Genomic DNA, 21745 nt, shown 5'->3' on the forward strand with positions numbered 1-21745 from the left:
CTTCTAAACTACTTCTCATACACGTAAATTCAGTATTGTTGACGGTCAATGGTTAAGTACTAGGAGGTTACAATTGAGGGTCTATAATATTTCGTGATTCGAACGTTTCCTAAACCTCAGAGATAAATGTCTACTTACTTTAGTGCAGTGGTTCTTAACCTTGTTAGAGGTACTGAACCCCGGAAGTTTCACTAAACCCTTCGTAATTAGAAAAATAAAATATGATTTTTTTTAAATCAAAACACAAGTAGATATTTTAGTAATGCACAAAATGAGCCATGCATCAGTTGCACATAATATCACTGTGTTCAAAGAACAAAACCAACAAAACATGAATTTCACACACAAACAAAAACATAACTCAATGAATATTTACTGCAAATCAATGTGACTTTTGCTGTTGCCTTTCAGAGACAAGTTCAGAAATGCGTGGCTTCATCTTGGCAAGTGCCACTCTTACATCATTTTCGAAACAAAGTATGTTCCTTTTCTACGATTTTATGTCTACCATCTTCGAAAAGGATTGCTCGCAAAAATATGTTGTATCAAACGTTATGATTATCTCCAGTCACGATTATTATTTTCTTAGCAATAAGAGGGTACGCTACGATTTGGTGACACCAGAACGTTGAAAGCGTTATTGTTCTGAAAAGATTCTGTTGAACCTCTTGGCTCTGCTAAAGTTCAATGATTTCGTCGAGGTATTCATCATTGACAACTGCTGTCGCAACACTAAACGCGAACGGCTGTCTCACCCTTGCTGGATATGACTCTCTGGTGGGGAAGTATCCGTCGAGAGACTTTGCGAGCTCATCAAGGGCATGATAATTGCTTGCTTCAGTTTCCCGAGTAAAGAAATGTCTCCTATTTCAGACACATCTTCGATCTTACTTACACAGTCGTCCAGCTGGGGAAAGTTTGCAAAGTTATTATTCTCTGTTCGTTGTTTCCATAACGGTAGCTTTTTTGAAAAGCCTTTCACCAGTGCACCAAAACCAGAGTTTCGTCCCAGCATGACATTGGTCATGTACGACAAAATGAGAATAAACTCAGATTTTTCGAAGCAATCTGCATGACAATGTTGGTGCTCTCGTTAAAACAAGACTAATTTCACACGCTTGGCAAAATCACGATTCAGCAACTTTCCCTGGGATAACCACCGATTGTTAGAATGGTACAGAAGTACATTGAATTCAGAGCACATTTCTTTACATGGCTCTTTGAAGATGCGGTGCTTCAGGCACTATTTCGCACAATGTTCACACATTCCACAACAATTTTTAATACTTCTGTCACTTTTGAAGGCAAGGTTTTTGTTGCCAACGCATGCCTGTTCAGAACACAGTGCATTAAAATCATGTGTGGTGCATCGGCTTTCACCAGTGCACCAAAACAAGAGTTTCGTCACAGCATGACTGGAGCTCCGTCCAAACAAACTGCAGAAACCATATCCTACGAAAGATCGTTGTCTCTGAAGAAGTCATCCACAAGTTTCTTCACGTCGACTGCCTTAATTGTTGTTGTAATAGAAGACTTACAAAATAAAAAAAAATCTTATCTCGTCGTTCTTCACACAGCGCACGAATACAACGATCTGGCTTAGGATGGAAACCTCAGTGGTCTGGTCGAGTTGAACGCTGAATTTTGCTGGGCTTGAACTCAAAGTTGAAACTACTTGAGCCAAGACGTCATTGCTCATGTCATCTATTTTGCTGCTGATGGTCTCATTTGAAGAGAAATTTGGGATAACTTATTTTCAGCAGCTTTTCCCAGTATGATATTCGCCATCTTCATCGCAGCTGGTTTCACGAGTGCTTTACCAATGGTGTGTGATTTGCTCTGCTTTGCGATCAAATATGCAACTTTGTACGATGCTGTGAGGATCGGTTTGTCGATGGATACAAAGCCGAGAACAGGCAAAGTAGCCTTTTCATCGAACCTGGCTCTCTTTACCTTGAATTCAGCAAGCGTGTTATTCTTGTATTTCCCATCTCCATGCAGCTTTAGAGAGTGGTCTCTTAGTTTTGCTGGTGCTAGACTAGAATTGCTCAACTTGGCATTGCAAATCATGCATTGAGGACGCTGACTCCCATCATATTCCGTTATACACGTGAATCCCATATTGTATACGTATTCGTCCGACCACCTTCTGTTTTTGAAAGATTAGGAAAAACATTAAAATGACGCATGATTACTACAGTCACAAGTCGACTACTGAGCGCACGAAGTTCCCTGCAGCACAGACATTAAGGCCAAGTGATGTGACGTGTCAGCCGCAGCCAATGATGGCCAAGTGGGCATGACGTCACGAATCGTGCGAGTGGAATGAACGGAATGGACACACACATAGTGTGTGTGTTTTGACCTTCGACGAACACCTGAGACTGACTCACCGAATCCCTGGGTTTCCCACTGCTTTAGTGAATTAAAGATATTTTCATTATGACTATATTGATAGTTTCAAATATGTTGGTAGCGTCTTAGATTTGTTCTAAACTAGAATAACACAATTTGTGCCATTCAATTTTATATATCACGCGAGTTTGTCCAATGTGTTATTGTCCCTCGGTTAGGTAAGTAAATTTTTGGACTTACGACACTTATGTCCGGTATTATATTTTTCTAGAACAAAAAATACAGCTCTAAATAATGTGAGCTTGCATTTTAGGTCCTGTAAATTATGTTTAAAATTCCTAATAAAAAAAATAATGTACTTAGTATCTAACCTAAACAAATACGAAAAATCACTAAATACAAAAGCTAGGTAGAACTATCTAATAAACTTGAAAAATGGAATCAAACCAGATAGAGATATAAAAGGACATGCCACTTCACCGAATACTGAACACTTCAGAAGGAAAATAATTTTTTTACATCAGGTTAACCCATTAGTAATGACCCAAAATTTAATACAGAAAATAATCACCATTTCTTTCTTTTTAGAATGTTGTAATGACTACAATATATACTAAGACGTGTGTACACCTGTCCAGACAAATGAAAGAAACTAAACCAGCTCCACTTTTTCAGATCATTAATAAAATAAACTCTTGTGGAGATGGATGAGTCTACAGCTTAAGTGAAGCGCTACGTTCAGGTCGTCCTGTTCAGTTTATATTCTGACTTTCTGCTGGTGCACTTGATGAAGATTGTGCTGTTACAGTTGGAGAACTAGCACAAAATTTTAATTCAACACATTCAACAGTTCACCGTCATCTGCAACACCTTGGAAAGGTGTCAACTCTTGAAACGTAGGTTCCCCATGATTTGACAGAAGCCAATCTTAGAACAAGAGTGGACATTTGTACTTATCTTTCTTCTCGTGAACGTAACTCACCGTTTTTGGACATGTTAGTGACTGGAGATGAATGAAAAAATGGATATTTTATAACAGTTTTTCAGTGCCGCAGATAATGGATCAATGCAGGTAAACTCGCTAAAGCACAGCCCAAAATGGACTTAGACCCAAGGAAAGTTTTGTAAAGCATTTGGTGAGATATCGTTGGTGTGATCTACTTTGCGTTGGTGCCACTCAATGTAAGGATTACTTCAGACTTCTATTGTCAAAACAGTTAGTGCGCTTGAATGTTGCACTGAAAGATAAGAAGCCTGTTTTGGTCAATCGTAAAGGTGTTGTGTTAGACCAAGATAATGCACGGCCCCATACAACAAGGATTACATCTGCAAAAATTTAGGAGCTAAACAGGTTAAAATTTCCATCATTCTCCTTATTCTCCAGAATTTGCTCCATCAGATTATCATCTCTTCTGAAGTTTGCAGAATTTTCTTGATGGAAAATAGCTTGGAACACATGAACATCTCAAAACTACCCTCTCTACATTCTTTTCCTCCAAACCACAACAATTTTATGGAAGTTGCGTTCAGAAGCTTGTGAATCGTTGGCAGGGAGTAATTAATAATAATGGAACATACATTATTAATTAAATAACATTAAAAGCGTTTGAAATCCTTTCTCCTTTACTGAATCTCAAATCAGACATTATTTAAGAGATAACTGATATTAGGAACTCACTTACTTTGTGTATAGTTGTCTCGGAATTTCATTAGAATCACTATAGTTTTTAATCAGGCAACCTTAAAATATTTCTTTTATGAATAATTTACAATATTTTATGAATACACAATCTGGGTCCCTATGGTTTGTCAGTTTCAATCCTTTTTCTTTTTAAGTTCAGTAGCTAGCTCTACTTGTCGACTGAGCTATGATTTGGTTTTTCCTTGTATATGTTTGTTTACCATTTTTGTAAGATAATATACGAGGGTTAGTTGGTTGTAAAATGTATTTTATAGATTCCAGACTTTAACATAGTATTATAATAAACATAATGGTCAAAGTTCATGTCTACGATTTCGCTCTATAAGTTAATAGAAAGTGTATCTTTCTTATAAAAGAGCGATTACATTAGGTAAGACAATATATGTACCTTTTTATGACACGTGGATCAGAAAATCTAGATGAGTTTTGTACTACTTTAAAACTAGTGTCCGTGCCATCAGTACATAGCGCAATCAACGATAATTATAATACTGTTTAGAGAATATTCCCAATATGCACATAGTAAGGAACCCCTGTATAGGGAAAGAGGCCAGCAATCAACATTACCTCCCTTTATCATACAATGCATACGGTCTGTTCTCTCTACGGCATATTTATGAGCATGCGCAAGTTCAGAGCTGTCGGAATTCAACAAAGACGAGTTGTATAAAAACCAGTAGATGAGAAGAAGGAGAAGTTTATAGTTTTAATTATTCTACACGTACTTTAGAGTGTTGAAACGATGGCGTGTAAGATTGTATTAGCAATTTTGTTTTTGTATTTTAACCTCACGTCATTGCATTTTTACCTTACAGACCTATCTACATTCACGGTATTCGTTACCGACGATAACCAAATGACTGGTGATTTAGAACGTCGGCGTCGGGAGGCTGGCGATGGCGCTACCACGGTCTCTCCAACGAAAGGTGTCGGCGTCGGGAGACTGGCGAAGGCGTTACCACGGTCTCTCCAACGGAAGGTGTAGAACGTCGGCGCCGGGAGGCTGGCGAAGGCGCAAGCACGGTCTCTCCAACGGAAGGTGTAGAACGTCGGCGCCGGGAGGCTGGCGAAGGCGCAAGCACGGTCTCTCCAACGGAAGGTGTAGAACGTCGGCGCCGGGAGACTGGCGAAGGCGTTACCACGGTCTCTCCAACGGAAGGTGTAGAACGTCGGCGCCGGGAGACTGGCGAAGGCGTTACCACGGTCTCTCCAACGGAAGGTGTAGAACGTCGGCGCCGGGAGGCTGGCGAAGGCGCAAGCACGGTCTCTCCAACGGAAGGTGTAGAACGTCGGCGTCGGGAGGCTGGCGAAGGCGCAAGCACGGTCTCTCAACGGAAGGTGTAGAACGTCGGCGTCGGGAGGCTGGCGAAGGCGCTAACACGGTCTCTCCAACGGAAGGTGTAGAACGTCGGCGTCGGGAGGCTGGCGAAGGCGCTAGCACGGTCTCTCCAACGGAAGGCGTCGGGAGGCTGGCGAAGGCGCTAGCACGGTCTCTCCAACGGAAGGCGTCGGGAGGCTGGCGAAGGCGCTAGCACGGTCTTTCCAACGGAAGGCGTCGGGAGGCTGGCGAAGGCGCTAGCACGGTCTCTCCAACGGAAGGCGTCGGGAGGCTGGCGAAGGCGCTAGCACGGTCTCTCCAACGGAAGGCGTCGGGAGGCTGGCGAAGGCGCTAGCACGGTCTCTCCAACGGAAGGCGTCGGAGGCTGGCGAAGGCGCTAGCACGGTCTCTCCAACGGAAGGCGTCGGGAGGCTGGCGAAGGCGCTAGCACGGTCTCTCCAACGGAAGGCGTCGGGAGGCTGGCGAAGGCTGGCGAAGGCGCTACCACGGTCTCTCCAACGGAAGGTCATTAACTAGAACTACGAACTCTTTTTAATAAAATATTGTGGTGTCATTCGCTCATTTGTAACTTTTGTATTATGTGTATAAATTAAAATTGTACAATTCTTTATCGTTGTTTAAGAACTGGTGTTTCGGAAATTTTCCTTGGTTAATGAAACTTCATTCAACAGCACCACGTGAAGTCTTCATTGTAATAAAGGAAAGATGCATCTACAGTTACTGTAATTCAGTGATACCCGTAATGTACTTACATAACCAAATGTGTATCGGTCTGTATTTCTATTCCTTCTAAAAAACCTATTACAAACTTCGCTTTAAAACCGATAAACTTTCCTTCACACACTCTGATACAATTATTACAGCGTTTTTCTAAGCATTTTATTCCTCAGGTCTCCATTTTGGTGTTATCAAATTCACAACCTAATGTCTATTTTTCTTCGTCTTGCTCTTTGAATTGTACATGTCGTAATTTTACAAAAACATCGCATCCAAATCATATTTTTTTAACTGTTAGGCGTCGATGTCTCTCTTTTTCAACACTTTCATAAGTATTTGAGTTCCAAATCTTTATTCAAACCTTTTTTCTAAGAATTTATTTCTCAGATCTCCATTTTGCATTATATTACTCACTGCTTGACCTTCATGTCCCTATTCTTCATCGTCTTGCTATCTATTTCACAACCAAATCTATACTTTTCTCCTTCTGTATATCTAACACCCAAATCTCTATTCTTCGTTGTATAACCAACACGTTCCCACCCACATCTCCATTCTTCTTCGTCTTGCTAATTTATAATCATATATCTATTCTTCATAATTTTATAAAAATCTAGCATTCAGATCTTTACTCTTCAACGACCTTTTAACTGTGTGACCTCTATATCTCTATTCTTCATCGTCTTGCTATGTATTTAACATCATAATCTCTATTCTTTCCTTCTCTCTTAGCATTTATTCCTCATATCTCCATTTTGCATTATCTCATCGACCGCACGATATCCAGGTCTCTTTTTTCTTATCCTCTACCTAACTATTTCACACCTAAATCTCTATTCTTCTCCTTTTACATATCTAACACCCAAATCTCTATTCTTCTTTCTATTACCAACCCTTTCCCACCCACATCTCTATTCTTTCTTCGTCTTACTATTTCAAATTCATATGCTCTTCATCCATTTCTTTTGGGCCTGGCATGGCCTAGCGCGTTAAGGCGTGCGCTTCGTAATCTGAGGGTCGCGGGTTTGCGCCCGAGTCGCGCCAAACATGCTCACCCTTTCACCCGTGGGGGCGTTATGATGTGACGGTCAATCCCACTATTCGTTGGTAAAAGAGTAGCCCAAGAGTTGGCGGTGGGTGGTGATGACTAGCTGCTTTCCCTCTAGTCTTACACTGCTAAATTAGGGACGGCTAGCACAGATAGCCCTCGAGTAGCTTTGTGCGAAATTCCAAAACAAACAAACAAACAAACCATTTCTTTTAACTGTTTGACATCCATATCTATATTCGTCATTGCCTTGCTAATTGTTTGAGATCCAAATCTTTATTGATACTCTTTACTAAGAATTCATTCCTCAGATTTCCATTTTGCATTATCTTACTCAATGCTTGACATCCAGGTCTTTTCCAGTTCAAATTTGGCTATGAAAATACACACAGCTGATGACAACGGGTTCAAGCGTGGAAGGAATAAAGATTTTAATGATAATCAAGTGGCAATTTGGAAATATTTAAAGCATGCTGAATAAATTATTTGAGTAAGATATTTTTGTTGTTATTTTTAATCACACAAAATTATGGTGTGTAACGCGACATATAATTGGTTGTTAAAATATTTGAATCCCATCACTGTTCTAAACATTACTGAATCTAACCAAACTGCGTCGTTTAACCAGTACGAAATAATGATAAAAATAATTTAACCAAATAGACACTCATGAACTGACATTAAAAGGAGTAAAAGTTTGAGATGTACATGAAGCTTCCTTTGTAATTGCAGATAAACGTAATTATCAATTTTAACATCCAGGAAAAAAATAAATTGACAGATTCATAAAATAATAAAGTTTTTCGAAAGCTAGACTGCATGCACTCTTAAAGTTCGTAACATTTTTTAATATAGTTATACGCTGTAAATGTGAAAATGTTTTCATTTTTGATTCTGCAATTCAACAAAATTAAAGTACCAGGAAACAACTGAAGCTACACCGTATGTTGAAGAATGTTTACACACTAATTGGTGTTTAAAACTGGCATATTAGTTTTGGATCCAAAAACATTTAGTTTAAAATAAACAAATTCAAGTGTTACTCTCTTTTGTTTTTAGGAACGTTAATGGCATATCTAACTTGAGTATTGATAGATTCTAAAGTAGCTGTAATAATAAAGTATTGGTATGATAAATTTACATTTACGATATGTAAGACGTGAGTTTATTTATATTTTTATAAATTTTTCATAACGAATTCCATCAAATGATCATTAAATGCTGTCAGTATCCATACGCTCATGATTTCTTCCACAACTGAATTGAGATACAAACCAATCAACTAGAAAATAATGAGCATATTTCACATGAGATTTTCTTCACAAACTATGCATTTAACATTTTCCATATCCACACACAAATTGTTAAAACAATAAACCATTTCATTGTTCCTAATTAAATTACATCTTCTAAACTACTTCTGAGACACGTTAATTCAGTATTGTTGACGGTCAATGGTTAAGTACTACGAGGTTACAATTGAAGGTCTATAATATTTCGTGATTCGAACGTTTCGTAAACCTCAGAGATAAATGTCTACTCACTTTAGTGCAGTGTTTCTTAACCTTGTTAGAGGTACTGAACCCCAGAAGTTTCACTGAACCCTTCGTAATTGGAAAAATAAAATATACTTAACATAAGTAGATATTTTACTAATGCACAAAATGAGCCATGCATCAGTAACACATAATATTACTGTGTTCAAAGAACAAAATCAACAAAACTTGGATTTCACACAAAAACAAAAACATAACTCAATGAATATTTACAGCAAATCAATGTGACTTTTGTTTTTGCCTTTCAGAGACAAGTTCAGAAATGCGCGGCTTCACCTTGGAAAGTGCCACTCTTATATCATTTTCGCAACAAAGTATGTTCCTTTTCTTCGTTTTTATGTCTACCATCCTCGAAAAGGATTGCTCGCAAAGATATGTTGTAACAAACGGTATGATTATCTCAAGGGCTTTCTTAGCTATAAGAGGGTACGCTACGATTTGGTGACACCAGAACGTTGAAAGCGTTGTTGTTCTGAAAAGTGTCTGTTGAACCTAGCTCTGCTGAAGTTCAATGATTTCGTCGAGGTATTCATCATTGACATCTACTATCGCAACGCTAAACGTGAACGGCTGTCTCATTCATGCTGGACATGACTTTCTGGTGAGGAAGTATCCGTCGAGAGACTTTGCAAGCTCATCTAAGTGCATGGCAATTGCTTGCTTCAGTTCCCCGAGTACAGAAATGTCTCCGATTTCAGACACATCTTCGATCTTACCTAAACAGTCGTCCAGCAGGGGAAAGTTTGCAAAGTTATGATTCTCTGTTCGTCGTTTCCATAACGGTAGCTTTTTTGAAAAGCCTTTAAGTGTTCTTCCGCTTCGATTATGTTGACTCCACCGACCTGCATCTGTTGATTGAGATGACTGAAAGCGTTGAAGATATCGTCCATGTACGCCAAAATGAGATTTTTCGAAGCAATCAGCATGACAATGTTGGTGCTCTTGCAAAAACAGGGCTAATTTCACACGCATGGCAAAATCACGATTCAGCACCTTTCCCCAGGATAACCAACGATCGATAGAATGGTACAGAAGTACCTTGACTTCAGAGCCCATTTCATTACATGGCAATTTGAAGATGCGGTGCTTCAGAGCACTATTTTGCACAAAGTTCACACATTCCACAACAATTTTTAATACTTCTGACAGTTTTGAAGGCAAGGTTTTGTTGCCAACGCATGCCTGTGTAGATCACAGTGCATTACAACGATGTGGGTGCATCGGCTTTCACCAATGCAACAAAACTAAAGTTTCGTTCCAGCATGACTGGAGATTTGTCCAAACAAACTGCAGAAACCATATCCTACGAAAGATCGTTGTCTCTGAAGAAGTCATCCACAAGTTTCTTCACGTCGACTGCCTTAGTTGTTGTTGTAAGAGGAGGCTTACAAAATAAAAAATATCTTATCTCGTCGTTCTTCACATAGCCCACGAATACAACGAGCTGGCTTAGATTGGAAACGTCAGTGGTCTGGTCGAGTTGAAGGCTGAATTTTGCTGCGCTTGAAATCAGATTTGCAACCACTTGAGCCAAGATGTCATCGCTCATGTCATCTATTCTGCTGCTGATGGTGTCATTTCAAAGAGAAATTTGGTATAACTTTTTTCAGCAGCTTTTCCCAGTATGACATTCGCCATCTTCAACGCAGCTGGTTTTAGGAGTGCTTTACCAATGGTATGTGGTTTGCCCTGCTTTGCGATCAAGTACGCAACTTTATACGATGCTGTGAGGATCGGTTTGTCAATGGATACAAAGCCGAGAACAGGCAAAGTAGCTGGCTCTCTTTACCTTGAATTCAGCAAGCGTTGTATTCTTGTATTTCCCATCTCCATGCAGCTTTAGGGAGTGTTCTCTTAGTTTTTTTAGTCTAGGTGCTAAACTAAAATTGCTCAACTTGGCATTGCAAATCATGCATTGAAAACGCTGACTCCCATCATGTTCCGTTATACACGTGAATCCATACTGTACGTATTCGTCCGACCACCTTTTGTTTTTGCTCGACATAGTTAGTATGAAGGAATTGAAAGATTAGGAGAAAAATAATAAAATGACAAACAATTACTACAGTCACAAGTCGACTACTAAGCGCACGAAGTTCCCTGCAGCACAGACATTAAGGCCAAGTGATGTGACGTGTCAGCCGCAGCCAATGATGGCCAAGTAGGCATGACGTTACGAATCATACGAGTGGAATGAACGGATCGGACACACACACAGTATGTGTGTTTTGACCTTCGCCGAACACCTGAGAATGACTCACCGAACCCCTGGGTTTCGCCACTGCTTTAGTGAATTAAAGATATTTTCCTTATGACGAAATTGATAGTTTCAAATATGTTGGTACCGTCTGACGCTTGTTCTAAACTAGAATAACACAATTTGTGTTATTCAATTTTATATATCACACGAATTTGTCCATTGTGTTATTGTCCCTCGGTTAGGTAAGTAAATTTTTGGACTTACAACACTTACGTCCGGTATTATATTTTTCTAGAACAAAAAATACAGCTCTAAATAATGTGAGCTCTCATTTTAGGTCCTGTAAATTATGTTTAAAATACCTAACATACAAAATAATGTACTTAGTATCTAACCTCAATAAATACGAAAAATCACTAAACACAAAAACTAGGTAAAACTACTAATAAACTTAAAAAATTGAATCAAGCCAGACAGAGATATAAAAGGACATGCCACTTCACCGAATACTGAATATTTCAGAAAGAAAATAATAAGAGGCAAGCAATCAACATTACCTCCCTTTATCATACAATGCATACGGTCTGTTCTCTCTACGGCATATTTATGAGCATGCGCAATTTCAGAGCCCTCAGAATTCATCAAAGACGAGTTGTATATATACCAGCAGATGAGAAGAAGGAGATGTTTATAGTTTTAGTTATTTTATACCTATTTTAGAGTGTCGAAACGATGGAGTGAAAGATTGTATTAGCAATTTTGTTTTTATATTTTAACTTAACATCGTTGCATTTTTACCCTACAGACCCATCTACATCCACGGTATTCGTTACGGACGATAATCAAATGACTGGTGACTTAGAACGTCGGCGTCGGAAGGCTGGCGAAGGCGCTACCACGGTCTCTCCAACGGAAGGTGTAGAACGTCGGCGTCGTGATGCTGGCGAAAGCGCTACCACGGTCTCTCCAACGGAAGGTGTAGAACGTCGGCGTCGTGATGCTGGCGAAGGCGCTACCACGGTCTCTCCAACGAAAGGTGAAGAACGTCGGCGTCGGGAGGCTGGCGAAGGCGCTACCACGGTCTTTCCAACGAAAGGTGTAGAACGTCGGCGTCGGGAGGCTGGCGAAGGCGCTACCACGGTCTCTCCAACGAAAGGTGTAGAACGTTGGCGTCGGGAGGCTGGCGAAGGCGCTACTACGGTCTCTCCAACGGAAGGTCATTAACTGGAACTATGGACTCTTTTTAGTGAAATATTGTGGTGTCATTTGTAACTTTTGTATTATGTGTATAAATTGAAATTGTCAATTCTTCATCGTTCTTTAAGAACTGGTGTTTCGGAAGTTTTCCTTGATTAATGCAACTTCATTGAACAGCACCACGTAAAGGCTTCGTTGTAATATAGGAAAGATGCATCTACAGCTACTGTAATTCAGTGTCCTTTCCATTTTAATAAAGGAAAGATGCATCTACAGTTACTGTAATTCGGGGTTGATACCCGTAATGTACATACATAACCAAATGTGTATCGGTCTGTATTTCTATTCCTTCTCAAAAAAACCTATTACAAACTTCGCTTTAAAACCGAAACTTTCCTTCACACACTTTAATACAATTATTATGCGTTTTTCTAAGCATTTTATTCCTCAGATATCCATTTTGGTGTTATCTAATTCACAACCTAATGTCTATTTTTCTTCGTCTTGCTCTTTGAATTGTACATGTCATAATTTTACAAAGACATCGCATCCAAATCATATTTTTTAACTGTTAGACATCCATGTCTTTATTCTACTTGTACTCTATTCAAATATCTATTCTTGCCATTCTGTATATCCAACACCCAAAACTGTATTCTTCGTTGTATTACTCACCACTTCGCATCTATTCCTTCTTCGTTTTACTATTCGAAATTCATCGACCTGTCCTTCACATTTTTATTATAATCTGGCATCCAGATTTTTATTTTTCACATAACGTTTAATTGTTTCACATCCATAATACTATTCTTCCTCGTCTTCATAAGTATTGTATGTAGAAATTTGTTCTTTCCTTTTTTTTTAAATTTTTATTCCTCAGATCTCCGGTTTGCATTATCTTACTGACTGCATGATATCAAGGTCTCTATTTTCCATCCTCTTCCTAATTATTTAAAACTGAAATCTCAATTCTTACCATTCTATATATCTAACACCCAAATATCTATTGTTCGTTCTATTATCCATTACTTTCCACCTACATCTCTATTCTTCTTCGTTTTTCAAATTTGTAACCGTATATCTATTCTAAATAATTTTATAAAAATCTGGCATTCAGATCCTAATTATTCAACTACCTTTTAACTGTGTGACCACTTCTCTATTCTTCATCGTCTTCCTATGAACTTAACATCATAATCTCTATTCTTACATTTTTTCAAAGTACTTATTCCTCGAATCTACATTTTGCATTATCTTGCCAACCACATGATATCCAGGTCTCAATTTTTCATCCTCTTTCTAACTATTTCACACTCAAATCTCAATTTTTACCATTCAGTGTATCTAACACCCAAATATCTATTCTTTGTTGTATTACCCACCAATTCCTACCCACATCTCTATTCTTCGTCTTGCTATTTGAAATTCGTATATCTATTCTTCATATTTTATAAAAATCTGTCATGCAAATCTTATTTTTCACCTTTATTTTAACTGTTTGACATCCATATCTCTCTTTTTCAACACTTTCATAAGTATTTGAGTTCCAAATCTCTATTCAAACCTTTTTTCTAATAATTTATTTCTTAGATCTCCATTTTGCATTAAATTACCCACTGCTTGACCTTCATGTCCCTATTCTTCATCGTCTTGCTATCTATTTCACAACCAAATCTATATTTTTTCTCCTTCTGTATATCTATCATCCAAATCTCTATTCTTCGTTGTATAACCAACAAGGCCACATCTCCATTTTTCTTCGTCTTGCTTTTTTATAATCATATATCTATTCTTCATAATTTTATAAAAAATCTAGCATTCAGATCTTTACTCTTCAACGACCTTTTAACTGTGTGACCTCTATATCTCTATTCTTCATCGTCTTGCTATGTATTTAACATCATAATGTCTATTCTTTCCTTCTCTCTAAGCATTTATTCCTCATATCTCCATTTTGCATTATTTTATCGACCGCACGATATCCATGTCTCTTTTTCTAATCCTCTACCTAACTATTTCACACCCAAATCATTATTCTTCTCCTTTTACATATCTAACACCCAAATCTCTATTCTTCTTTCTATTACCAACCACTTCCCACCAACATCTCTATTCTTTTTTCGTCTTGCTATTTCAAATTCATATGCTCTTCATCATATTTTTACAAAGGCATGGCATCCAAATCTTTATTTTCCATTTATTTTAACTGTTGGACATCCATATCTATATTCGTCATTGCCTTGCTAATTGTTTGAGATCCAAATCTTTATTGATACTCTTTACTAAGTATTCACTCCTCAGATTTCCATTTTTCATTATCTTACTCAATGCTTGACATCCACGTCTCTATTCTTGAATGTTTTTAACATTTTAACTATTTAACATTCAAATATCTATTTTTGCCATTCTATATATCTCACACCCAAATATTTATTCTTCGTTGTGTTCATACATTTTTTCTTTGTATTTATTCCTCAGATCTCCATTTTGCATTATCTTATTGAACGTTGACATCCAAGACTCCATTCCTGAACTCTTTCTAACTATTTGACATTCAAATAACTATTCTTGCCATTCTATATATCTAACACTCAAATCTCTATTCTTCGTTGTATTATTCACCACTTCCCATCCATACTTCTATTCTTCTTCGTTTTACTATTTGAAATTCATAGACCTCTCATTCACATTTTTATAAAAATCTGGCAACCAGATCTTTATTTTTCACATAACTTTAATTGTTTCACATCCGTATCTTTATTCTTCGTCGTCTTTTTTAGTATTGGATGTAGAAATATCTATTCTTACCTTTTTTTAAATATTTATTCCTCAGATCTCCATTTTGCATTATGTTTCCACGTCTTGGCATCCAAGTATCTATTTTACATCCTCTTCCTAACTATTTCATACTCAAATCTCTATTCTTCCCATTATATATATCTATCACCCAAATCTCTATTATTCAATGTATTACCCTCAACCTCCACCCACATCTCTATTCTTCTTCATCTTGCTATTTGAAATTCATATATCTATTCTTCATAATTTTACAAAAAATCTGGCATCGAGATCTTTATTTTCACCTTTATTTTGACTGTTTGACATTTATATCTATATTTTTCATCGCCTCCTAAATGTTTGAGATCGAAATCTTTATTCATACCTTTTTCTGAGTAATTATTTATCTGATCTCCACTTTCCATTATCTACCCACCACTTCACAGGCAGGTCTCTATTTTTCATCCTTTTCCTAACTATTTGATACTCAAATCTCTATTTTTGTCATTCTCTATATCTATCACCCAAATATCTATTCTTCAATGTATTACCCACAACATCCACCCACATCTCTATTCTTCTTCATCTTGCTATTTAAAATTCATATATCTTTTTTTCACATTTTTATAACCATCTGGCTTCCACATCTTTATTGTTCATTAACTTTTTAACTGTTTGACATTCATATCTTTATTCTTCATTGCCTTGCAAAGTATATGACATCCGAAACTCTATTCATACCTTTTTCTAAGTATTTATTTCTCAGTTCTCCATTTCGTATTATCTTACCGACCTTTTCACATCCAGGTCTCTGTTCTTCATCGCATTGCTAACTGTTTGACACCCGAATCTCCATTCTGGTTCTTCTATCAAATTAACACCCAAAACTCTATTATTAGTTGTATTATTCACCACTTCCCACCCAGATCTCTACTCTTCTTCGTCTAGCTATTTGAAATTCATCAATCTACTCTTCATATTATTATAACTATCTCGCTTCCATATTTTTATTGTTCACCTACCTTTTAACTGTTTGACGTCCACATCTCTCTTGTTTATCGTCTTACTAATTATTTGTCATCCGAATCTCCATTCTTTACCCTTTTTTTTAATATTTATCCCTCACACTTCCATTTAGCAATATCTTACCGACCGCTTGACATCCAGGTCTCTATTTTTCATCGTCTTGCTGACGATTTGACACTCAAATCTCTATTCTTGTCCTTCTATCTATTAGACTCCTAAATCTATATTTTTTTCTTCTATTACCAACCACTTTCCAATCGGATCTCCATTCTTCATCGTGTTACTATTTGAAATTCATACATATATTTTTCATATTTTTATAACTACCTGGCTCCCACATCATTTTTCTTTACCTACGTTCTAACTGTTTAACATCCACATCTCTATTCTTTATCGTCTTGCTTACTATTTAACATCCAAATATTTATTCTTCACCTATTTTCTAACTACTTATCCCTCGCATCTCCATTTTGCATTATCTTACCGACTGCTTGACATCCACATCTCTATTTTTAATCGTCTTGCTAACTATTTCACACCCAAATTCCTATTCTTCATTGTATTACCGACCACTTCTCACCCAGATCTATATTCTTCATCGTCTTACTATCTGAACTACATATATCTATTTTTCATAATTTTATATATATCTAACATCCATATCGCTATTCTTAATCAACTTAACAACTGAGACTAAACAATCTTTTATTATCAAGTTGGAAAGAAATGGTATAGTCAAGGCTTCTTATTATAAACAAAACATTATCATGCTGACCAAGGGTATAAAAATAACTCGCAAACCAAATATTCAGTGTACTGTTTTATATTAATCCCGACAAGTTGATACGTTTCCATGTTTTATTTCTTTATAAAAGAAACAGGTTTGTTTAAATAACCTTATTTTTCCAAGAAACAGGCCTCACTCAACAAAGTGCTGCTCTAAAACAATGTTTTTAAATCAGATTGATAAGTACAGGATGTTTTAAAGCGAAACAAAAGGATGGCGTTAAATTTATGAGTAATCACGTGCATTTTAAATTACCATTTTGTAACCTGCTCAACGCAATACCTTTAACTCAGTAAATAATAAAGCAATATTGATTTGTTTAAACAATAATAACAGTACCTGAATGGCGTTGACCATATTTGGTCCTTAAAACATATGAAAATGTATCTGAATGTTTGTCGTCATGAACATCAACGGACAATAAGTAATAACATTTCACATATGATTACAAAGTTTAAACAAACCCGTTCGTTTTTGTATAAGATATGAAACAAAAATAGTGTACAAAATCGGTCTCCATGGTAACAAATATGATTTTTTTTTTCGTGAACTCGCTGTTACCTTTGACATCGGCCCTCTAAATATTAATCACTTCTAAGTTTGGTTATAGTCCAAGTGTATACTATCTTTCGTTCAAATCTACCCAACTGTTTTCGAGAAATATTGGTGATAATCACACACACATGGATGAAAACAAAACGATAATAATAATGATGTTGAAACTGCTTAAACAATAGTTGTATCATGTTTAAGCTCCATGTAACAAGAGTTAAATTAAGTAGTTAATATAGTACCAGTTAATCAAAGATATCAAGTAGCTGAGGCTTAAAACTAAACCCATCATAGCTAGGTACAACAAATAAATAAAATAAGATTCGTATTATTCTCAAATACTTACCACAACCTGTCAAGTAGTAACGTTTGAACAGGGCATCCTTACTGAAAACAGAGACTGTGACCCTGGAATGTTGTAAAAGACATTTTATGAACATCCAATTTATACTCGTATATTTTGAGGAATAATATAGTTTTACATAACCAGTCCTGTAAATAAAATAACTCGAGACTCAAAATGCTAACGAATTAGACATACTTGCAATAAAGATGAATATATTTTAGTAAGACAATGGAAATCAAAACGCATCCTTTAGAACTATGTTGTTCATTGTGTATCTTAAATAACACTTTGAAGGCTTAGATAAATGTGTCTTTTCAGAAAAATTCGCCCAAAAAGTGAAAATATTAATTATTGCGATTATAACAGCCGAAGCTAACAGTTATTTATGATACATACAATATACAAATTACATTAATATTAACTTAAGATCAAAGCAAGCTACCTACTTAGAGTGGATCTAAAAAAACAAATAAACCTTTTTATAAGTTCAGACAATTTTATGTCTTTGTCTAACGTTCTTTTTTATAAAAAAGTATCATTTTCGGCCTTAATCCCAATAACATCTCACGAGGCTAGACCAGCTTAGGAGATTTAGGTTAGTCCCAAATACTTATATTAAGTTGATAATGCGAAACAAAATCTATAACTAAAATTTACTAATAAATAAGTATTTTAAAAGCAATATAATTAGATACATTAGCTAATATTATTAACGAGACTACCAGTACAGAGACAAAAGTGGACACGTTATCTATGGAACACGAAACGTACGAGCTGTTCTCTCCAGGCGCTCTCCGTTTCACCAAACTTTTACTACACGTTTAAAATATATTAATAAAACCTCATATAATCCTAAACTCCAGGAACGTGCAGTTCCTAAAAACTTCAAATACAGTACATAACTTATATGACCAGAATTACCGTTACGTAATATTTGTATGTTTATGGCCATCATTGCCGTTTTGTAATATTTGGATTTACATGGACCACATGACCATTAAGTAACACTTAAATGTTCTGTTAGGTGTCATATTTACTTAAAATAACACACCCTTGTGCACGTGTAGTGCAGTAGATCAAAAACCACCAACTGGTTCTACTTAGTCTGCGTTCGCTTATCACCGCAGAAGAATAAAGGTAAGGGTAGCAGTATGATCAAACAAATCTGTGGAACAAAGTAAAGATTAGAAGCATTAGTTTACTGATAAAAGATGTGTCGTTAACTACAATTAAGATTTAGAAAGATACTGGAGATGTTACCACCCTCAACTCTCGTCAAATTGTTTTAACTTCAGAGACAATAAAGATGGTCTTCATAACGCTCTTTGTCATCAATTCGTTCTAACTTTAAAAGAGTCAATATAGATTACATTATAATGGTCTTTGTCATCAATTTGTTCTAATTTTAAACAAAAACCAATAAAAAACTCCCACTTAGGTATCCTAAATCCAGACAATTATCAAAATAATTGTGATGCATACAACAAACCTTGGCCTGGCATGGCCGAGCGCCTAAGGCGTGCGACTCGTAATCCGAGGGTCCCGAGTTCGCGCCCGCGTCGCGCTAAACATGCTCGCCCTCCCAGCCGTGGGGGTGTATAATGTGACGGTCAATCCCACTATTCGTTGGTAAAAGAGTAGCCCAAGAGTTGGCGGTGGGTGGTGATGACTAGCTGCCTTCCCTCTAGTCTTACACTGCTATATTAGGGACGGCTAGCACAGATAGCCCTCGAGTAGCTTTGTGCGAAATTCCAAAACAAAACAAAAAACAAAACAACAAACCTTTGTTTATCATACAGTAGACTTTTAAGTTCTGTCCTTGCAACAAGCACCCAACTTTCACGACTGCTAATTCTGAAGGTTTGATTATACCTTTGTTAATGTAATTTATAAATATAGCTTTGAGAACTGTCAGCAGATATATTTGTAATGTATCCTGAGAAGTTGCGAATTGTCTCCCATATACACAAGTCCTATGGATTCAGTGCCTCGGGATCTTCAGAGGAAGTATGCTTTTGTTAATGTTTTACTGACACTCTTAATATTTTGTGGTAGAGATGATTAAATACAGAAATACATAAGAATGTTATTGAACGATTCCTTAAAAAAACATGGTTATTTTACTGTACAAATATGTGAAAACTGCTACTAGCAGTGCCATGTATGGAAGCGTCATTAACCACGAGAACGTTTTCCCCCAGTTTTAGGTAACCTATATAAAGGAGAAAGAAAGACCTTACACCCTGAACTGCCCTTGAGGCAGACCTTAATTTTTACTTGGGACATTTAACTGTGTGACCAGGAATCAGGAATGCATTGCTTGTGCTTTCTAGACTCTACTGGACAGGTGATAGCTGAAAGGAACTTGACCGATGTTCACTGGTGTCCTAAACACACGCTTCCAAACCTATAGTCGTAATACTTGTTTGTTTATTTTGTGATTATTAATTTGTTTTGCTACTGAATAGTATTACATGCAAATAAAACTAGCTTTGTATGTGACATTTTTATCGCATAAATGATGACAACATGTTCGATTCAATGCTCATGTTCCTTTATTGAATCATTAACTGTCAGTGGAAATACTTATAATGTATGGTGAGAGTTTGCGAAATTTCATAGAGATACACAAGTCCCATGGACAGGGGCGTAGATCCTGGGGGGATGGGATATACATCATCCCCTTCATTATATGGTGCATATAATGATCCCCCCTATAGTTTTCTCTGTTTAATTGTTTTATTGCATCATAGGCCTACAAATTGTGTGTTTGTTCTTGTGATTCTCGTGTTCTTACCAATCGAATTACATAATTAGGCCTGGATGTAGGCTTTTTTCAGTAGTCGAAATGTACATCTTTAATATAGTCGTACTTCAAATCTTTTCGATCCAAGTGATAGTTCGCAAGTATCAGTCACTAGGTCTAAGTATACATGCAAGGCTTGCAAGTACTATCACAGAATCTACCTACGTCTTGTACGTAGTGTAAGATAAAGTAAATTTTTTATCACAACAGATTGAACAGAGCATGAAATTCGAAAATATTACTCTCAAGCGTATTCTCCTGTGATCTAGAACTTGCAGGCCATTTGTAGCTTGTAGCGGTTTTCCTACGCCATTTGTTTTTATGCATGTCTAGCCGGTTTTATTGTCGAACGCCTTACTCTCCTTAGCTACTGAAGGCGCTGACCATAGGGTATGTTAAGTGTACAGTTAACGACAGGTTCGGGCCGCTCGGATCCAAACGCGCCTTACATCAACACCCTCCGCTCCCTTTAGTCTGAGCCTCGATTTTACAACAGGGCTCATTACACCTGTGTTTGTAGCCCTCAATAATCCATGAAATTTCAGATTATCACCGCCCTCTAATAAAGTGCTGGTGCTTTATGGCAAAAGAACAATATATTCTCTTATCATAGATAGTAAAAATATTGTATTTTCTTGCATAATTAGAACACAAAAGGAGCGATTTCAACGGCCTGAAGTCTCTACTCTAATTGTATTGCTAGTTTTTGTTTAGGTGTTTTTATTTAATAGACGTGCTTATAGACATTGTATTACAACGTGTTTGTCTTTTGATGAGCTTTAACAGGAATATAAAATATTTGTGATTGTTTAAGAATTTTTCGAGAAACTTGAAATTACTTGTGTTGTAACTAGAACACATTATTGTCCCAGCGATGCCCAGGCGGTCAGTTGGCTCGGTAGTCACTGTGAGGTTCGCGCGTTCGACTTAAATACATTGTACAGTTCAGTCCTACGTCCATTCTATTCTATCTACGTTTGTTGTACGTTAGAGTTTTTCAATAAAGGCTGTATTTTAGCCTGTTGAGTCATCTGGGAAACAGATTCCAATTATGACAAGCAAGCGTCTGAAACTTTCCGATATTAGACAGTTCTACAAGTCAGTTACTGGTATTACAAGTGACAGTGCAGATGCAGATAATCCAACAACCTCAAAAAAGCAAAGGAATAGAAACTTCCCATACAGAGGAAATACCTTGTTCATCAGAGGACGAGTCTGAAAATGCTTGTGCAACTATTGCACATCATGAACCACCAGATAGTTGTGAAACAAGTTTGTGCAGTAATGAAAAATCTGACACTCCACAGATACAGTGTGAAAAGCCATATCATCCAAA

The 21745-nt window shown here is 37.0% G+C and overlaps 1 protein-coding gene and 1 long non-coding RNA gene across 5 annotated transcripts in view; both read left to right on the forward strand.

The window, feature by feature from the left end:
- Window positions 1–6020, forward strand: part of LOC143226629 (uncharacterized) — a 30333-nt gene extending 24313 nt beyond the window's left edge. Inside the window, exon 2 of the long non-coding RNA XR_013014692.1 lies at window positions 5901–6020. This is a non-coding gene — a long non-coding RNA (uncharacterized LOC143226629). The remainder of the gene's footprint in view (window positions 1–5900) is intronic.
- Window positions 6021–11750: 5730 nt separating this feature from the next.
- Window positions 11751–21745, forward strand: part of LOC143226628 (uncharacterized) — a 42478-nt gene continuing 32483 nt past the window's right edge. For all 4 annotated transcript variants that reach the window (XR_013014691.1, XR_013014690.1, XM_076457841.1 and 1 more), the window contains exon 1: window positions 11751–11770. The gene's annotated coding sequence lies outside the window, so the exon portion shown is untranslated. The remainder of the gene's footprint in view (window positions 11771–21745) is intronic.

Source organism: Tachypleus tridentatus, chromosome 9 (assembly GCF_004210375.1).
Source record: "Tachypleus tridentatus isolate NWPU-2018 chromosome 9, ASM421037v1, whole genome shotgun sequence".
In the NCBI taxonomy this organism is placed as follows: Eukaryota; Metazoa; Arthropoda; class Merostomata; order Xiphosura; family Limulidae; genus Tachypleus; species Tachypleus tridentatus.